The sequence below is a fragment of the Bison bison genome, unplaced genomic scaffold (assembly GCF_000754665.1).
Source record: "Bison bison bison isolate TAMUID 2011002044 unplaced genomic scaffold, Bison_UMD1.0 scf7180017864063, whole genome shotgun sequence".
In the NCBI taxonomy this organism is placed as follows: Eukaryota; Metazoa; Chordata; class Mammalia; order Artiodactyla; family Bovidae; genus Bison; species Bison bison.
This window is the reverse complement of record NW_011494635.1, coordinates 3,371,233-3,377,901: the sequence shown is the minus strand read 5'-3', so window position 1 is coordinate 3,377,901 and position 6,669 is coordinate 3,371,233.

Here is a 6,669-nt window from a genome sequence, read left to right as displayed (position 1 = left end):
GGTTGGCAGCCTGGGGGCAGACATCATTCCAGCGGACTGATGAGTGACACTGAGTCAAGGATAATGACCCCAATATTTATTTTTTGTTCTTCTGCTTTTTTCCCTACCCTGTGTGTGTCCAACACCAGCCTTCCTCCCCTCCCCTCTCCCTCCTGCTCTATTTATGTGTGTGCTCCCATTTGTTATGGGATCCTTACACTATCTTGGTGAAGTTTTTCCAGCCCTCTTGTGTTTATGAAGCTAAGCCCCATTTCATCCTTTTCATTTCTCCCAACTTTCCCCTTCCAGGAACTCGGCTGACCTACCTGAGCCACCCTGTCTCTATTTGGACCCTATTTTTCTGCTCTTAGCTGTCTGCTTGGGCAGAACTGCTTTGTGAAACAGAAAGAAAAACACTAGAAATAAGAACGGTTGAGAATCTGTTCTTTCACCAGAGTTGCTATTTTATCCTGAGATTTCAGGCTTCCAGAGCAATAGCATTTTAAGAAAGGTTAAAATATAAAGGGCATTTATTAGACTCATGTTGCTGGACTGACCTAGGAATTCAACCCAAGATTTTCATTTTTATTTTCAAACAATGAACCTGGGTTTTACTGTTGTTGTTGCTGTTTTGATTTGGAAAGTAGTCATCATTAAGCTTCTTATGCAGTGTCTTTTCCTATGATTATTATTAGTTATTTGTGAAAATATTGAAAATGGTTGCTCTGAATTGAGAGGAGATGGAAGCCCATCCCAGGAGACAGTGTAAGAAAGTTTCAGCTGCAGAATTCACGCCAGTGGCCATTTGGACTCTCATGGTCCTTGTCATTTGTGGGCCCAAATAAAACCAGCTCTACTGGTTTTTTGAATTTGGGAGCTTGGGGATGGAAGCTGCAGCATGGCCGGTTAGGGCCTCTTCTTGATCAGGCCCTCCAGGATTTCTCCCACGTTGGAGGAAGAGTTTTCTGAGCCCAGCCATTTGGAATGCAGTCCAGGAGGTGGGAGCTGCCCCGGCAAGCTGGTTAGAAATGCCCTCAGGCGCCATCCCACCTACTGCACAAGAATCTACATTTTAACAAGTTCAGCAGGGGGCTGTCTGCTCCGTATATTTGAGGAGAGCTGTTCCAGACAGCTGCCAACGTTCTGGAACAGATTAAATATGAGTAATAAGTAGCAGGCCAAGTCAGGCCCTATATTCAAGAAACTGAGGAATTAACTGAGGAATTTTCCTTTTATAGCTTTGCTTTCTGGTAGAAGAGCCTAGGTACACACCTTTAGACATTGCTACACAGGGTCTGTGGTTCAAGTAAGCTAGGAATGAAATGCTTAGTGTATGGAAAAAAATGTATCATGTAAATGTATCTTTTGTAATGCAAAGGTTTTCCTCTATTGTTTTGTAAACTCAGCACATTTGTACATAGTTATTTATTTATTGGAGATAAACTAGAACACGGGCAAAACTCCTGCTTATGATGTCACTTGTAGAAAATAAATAACGGTGCTCTTGGTTTTTGTGTTGGTTCACCTCATTCCCACAGCCCCTTAATTTTATGCTATTAAGCAAGGCTTATGAAAAATGCAGATGCCAAGAGGTGCGTTTAAAGGCTGCCCCCTACTCCATTACTAGCTCCATCCACTTCTGGCTCATCGCTGACTTTCGAAGGTCTTTCCAGAGGAGGTTGTTTTCACTGTAGAAGGATTTCGTGTTATATCTGTGTGCACAAATATTTATTTTTCTTCTGTAACCATGACAACTTCATACACAGGACTTATGCCTATGTGTTTTAAAATACATTATAGGAGTATTTGTTGGGCCGAGTTAAAGAAGCAGTCCTTCTTGGGGCATCTCCAGAATCTTGGCCCTGTATCCCTCAACAAATGATTTGGCATTATCAGGGCTCAGAGATATTCAAACACAAAAGTCACCCTGTGGCTCAGAAACCAAGGTCTCATGCAGTATGAAATCATCCTCGTTTCTCTTGGAGATTACAAACACTGTCTTTTTAATACATGCATATCTTGGGTCCCTCTTCCTGGGATGGTGAAACTGGCTGAATTTTATATGCAGTGTTTGAAAGTTTTCAGAAAGCAGAAGTTGGAAGAAAATTGGACTTAGTCAAATATCCAAATATTTTTACATATTTGGATCCTGCTGAATTTCTTAGTTTTAATCTGAGTAATTGGTGTCATAGAAATGCAAGATTTCAACACCCTGTTCTGGATGAAGGAGATGGCTTTTGGGGTGTGTGGGAGCGAGGGGGATGGTGGTGAGGGTTGGGTGGTCCCAGGTACCTTCCCGAGATGACCAGAGCAGGAGTTACACTCAGTAGTTGGAAGCCTAGCGAAAAACCAGATTCAATAATAGGTACATATGAAGAAAGAACTCCATGAATTGGGGCAAAGCAGTTGCCAAAGAATCGTGCTGGGGTGGGGAGGGGAGAGTGACACCTTATCTATTGTCCTCACTACCCAGCCTTCTATTTTTCCAAAGGGTCTGCTTCCAAGGAGCTGTCAAACTAACTTTCAAAGGCTCATTGCTTGGCATTCCTTGGCAGTCCAAGGAAGACTCCTTGCTTCCTCTGCAGGGAGCATGGGTCCCATCACTGGTCGGGGAACTAAGATTTTAAATGCCGCCCAGTGTGGCCAAATAAATATCATATAAGTGTCTTTCTTTTTTTTTTTTTTTAAAAAAGGCTCATTGCTTTAGGATGTCTTCCTCCAAAGAGGGATATTTTTTCAAGAACACAAGAAAACCAAAGCGAGTGCTCAAGACTCAGAGGCGAGAACTGTCACCGGGGCATCTTGGACCCGAGAACAATGGTGGGGTGGGTGTCGGCCTTGCTGAGGCCCTTCACTTTCTATCCCATGATAGAAGCACCTCCCCACCTACAGGCTTCATCTGAACTTGAGGTTGTCAAACCTCAGCCTCTCTCTGAAAAGACCCCGTATGAACAAGTCAGTTAACCCTAAAAACAAGTCCTCAGCACCTCAGACCAGAGTGGGTGGCCCTTGTAAAACGGGCCATAAGCCCTGCCTTCTGTTCACGTGGTTGACATCCAGGCCTCCTGGTCTCAGCAGGGTGTGTGGTGTGTGTTTGTGGGTAGTGTTCCAGGGCTCACAGGGCCTGGGGAAGGAGGCCAGGCTGGAGGAGTCAGAATTCAATCTGACGGCTCATGTGGCTTTTTTTTTTTGTTCTCAGACCAAACCCTTTGGATCAGTTCAGCAAATATTTATTGAGCATGTGCTTTGTGTCTTGAGGGGTTGGGGGGGACACAGTGACCAACCCCCTGCCTTGAGAAGCTCGAGTTCTTGTGGGGGAGACATCATACAACCAATGAGCCCCTCCTGACCACTGCAAAACTGTATTTGCCTCTGAAACCACGGTGGGAGCGGGGAAGAGGAGCCCAGAGAGACAGGGCTGGAGAGGCCACTGGGCCAGCGGACACACGCTGGGCTGATGGAGGAGCAGGGTTGGTCCCAGGCAGAGCGCAGGGCAGAGCAGTCCGGGTGGTGGGCACAACAGGCACAAAGACCTTGTGCTGGAAGAGTCTTGGCAGAGGGTGTGGCGTGAGGTGGGCGAGGAGGAGGGGGTCCACGACAAGGCTGCAGAGGTGGGATGCAGAGAGAAAAGTGGAAGGAGGCCGTAGGTCAGCTTAGAGATGTTAAATTCTATTCTCTGTGCAAATGTGCCACTCAAGGAGTCAGTCTCGTTAAGAGCAGTCGGATGATCTGTTTACCCACTGAAATCATTTGAGAAGACCACAGCTACTTCTAGACTTAGTTACATGTCCGCACGGGCAACATACGCACAGTCTGCATTCTAAGCATCCTTCAGGGCCAACAAGGAGTACGGGTGTCATGCACCCCTGGATACGAGTTGGAGCCTGAGATGGCGGTCACACGGCCACAGGCACCACGCAGCCTCCAAGGCTGGGACTTCCCTGGTGGCCTAGTGGTTGGGACTCGCTGTTTTCACTGCCATGGCCTGGGTTTAGTCCCATGGCTGGAGAACTGAAATCCCACAAACCACAAGGCCCAGCCAAAAATAACCCTCAAGCTGTAAATAGGGTGTTGTCAGGGCCCCCTGGATTTTGCAAGAGGACTGGACGAGGGGAGCTGGCCTGGGTCGGTGCCCCATAATGTAGCATATGCAGCATCGAACTGGTGGGTGCATAAGTGGGGAAAGAAAAAAAGTGTTGAGATCTGGAGTGCCTTGAGGACAAGTGCAAGCTTTCCAGCATGTGGCAAGGGTTCTTTCCAGGTGCCATGTGGTCACTTGGAAGGGCTGCTGCTTCCTAGACACGTATCCTTCTGGGATCTCAGGCATGGGGCAGAGCAGCAGGTGGGGAGGGTGACACAGCAGAGATGAAGCAGGTCCTCAGGTGTAAACTCCATCTCAGAGCCCCACAGGCCCCTCAGAGAATGGGGTAGCAGGGGCCCTCCTTCCCCCCTCCTCCATGCTCCCAGGGAAGCCACAGAGGAGGGGCAACCACAGCCTGAAGCAACTCCCACTCCAACTGCCACATCTAGTCACACCAAAGAGGAACCTGCTGAAGAGGAAAGAATCTTCAGTTCAAAGCAAGGGACGGGCCCTGTGTCCATGATGGTCACGGAGGGACCCAGCCCTTCCAGCCGTCTGTCTGCTACAGGGCACACGGCACTGGGCTGTGGACCTGGGCACCCAGCCCCCAGCCAGGGAGTCACAGGCCTCTGGGACTGAATCTCCAGTGGCCCATCAGAAATGGCCACTCAGACCAGCTCCTGCTGCCCCCTTCCTCCTCTCAGGGAAGGCAGTGCCCTCGTGCCACGAGGGGCTTTCCGGCCACCCCAGGTCCCCTGGTTGCCGTCCTCCTCTCTGTAGGGAAAGAAGAGCCTAAGGCCCGAGGGGCTTTTGCCTGCTGCTAAGGGACCAGGAGTGTTAGTATCTGCAGGCCCTGGTGGGTGGGGGTTAATGCCTGTGATTTCTTCTTCAAACCACCGTACAACTGACATACACCCAAACTCGTCCCCCTCCCCCCTTTAATTTGGCAAATATTTCTACGAGTCCTGAAGAACACACATTTGTGGAGACACTGCTGTCATCACTATACAGAATATTTTCATGACACTAGAAAGTTTCCTCTTCTGATGTTGGGCTCATCTACACGACAGGCCACACAAAGTTAGTTTCCACTCTGACACTCCTTAAGGCCTCCTCCCGCCCCTCCATACAATCTCCCCAAAACGAGGGTCTTGTGTTGTCACGTTCGAATCCAAAGACAAGATTTTCCAAGGATTGACCAGACAGACATCCTCTCTTCCCTTTCACCAATAGGTTTTAACAAAACCCAGCTCATGTGTCTTCCCAGACCCTGCTCAATCTCCCCGTGCTTGGGCCCAAATCCTTACAGCCCACTGGAGAGTGTGAAGACGCAAAATGAGACATTTCAGAGAACAGGAAGTAAGGATGTGCTGTTCAAGATGCCCCATGTGCCCCCCCACACCCACACAGCCACAGCCCTTCCTGAGGCTCCTGGGTGTGACCTTCTCATGTGGACAGAGCAGGGGACAGAAGACCCCTAAGTTCACATTGATTGTGTGTTGAATCAGGGTTAATCATTATGTCATCCCTTCACGGAAAACCGAGGTCACAGAAAAGATGGAAAAACACGTCTCCATGGTTGTCCTGACTCAGTGGGGGACAGCAAGCTCATCTGAAAACATCCCTGACTTTCTTGGCATTTCTTCATAAAACAACACAGGCTACCCCCGCCTCTGCCTGTCTGTCTTATTCAGAACGTGTGCCCGGGTTCAGTGCTGTCTCCTTTTGTTTTGAGAGCGCCCTTCTTCCTTTTTTTGGGTCAGCAGGTTCAGATGTAGGCAAACAACAGATTTCCTCTCACCAGAGAAATGAAATATTGTTTTAACATCAGATTCTAACAGAATCAAAATCCTCTTCAGCATGTTTTGAAAGTGTGATTGCGAAAGATAGAAGGAGCCCTGGGGATGATTAGTTCAGTCACACCCTCTGGAAACAGTGGAAGCGAATGGGGTGGCAGAAGTGGAAGGGTTTCAGGAATCCAGTGAAGAAAGCCAGGATTCCAAACTGGGGTCCATGATGTTAACGCCCTCCACCCGAGGGCAGACATCTGCCCTGCCTACACCGGAAATAACCTTACCCTGGACAAGACTCCCTCCCTGGGAAGCCCCTCTACTGCACACTCAACTTCAGGCGGGGTCTCCTTGTCCTCCTGGAATCTTCTGTCATCACCTGGAGACAAGCCTTCTCAGTGTCAAAACGTGTAGAACCATACACATAACAGGAGTGAATTTTGTTGTTGTTGTTGTTGAATCCTTCAGTCGTGTCCAACTCTTTGCAACCCCATGGACTCTAGCCCACCAGGCTCCTCTGTCCTCCACTATCTCCCAGAGTTTGCTCAAATCCATGTCCATTGAGTCAGTGATGCAATTTTACCATATATAAATTATACTCCCATAAAAATGGTTTTGAAAGAAATCACAGCCTTCTCGGAATGGCTAAAGAAAGCTAGATGCAAAAAAATATAGAAACACCAATGGGAACTTGCTGTTTGACTCCGGGAACTCAAAGCAGGGTTCAGTAACAACCTAGAGGGGTGGGATGGGGAGGGAGGTGGGGGGGGATGTTCAACACGGGTAAACCTGTGGCTGATTTGTGTTCATGTTAGGTAG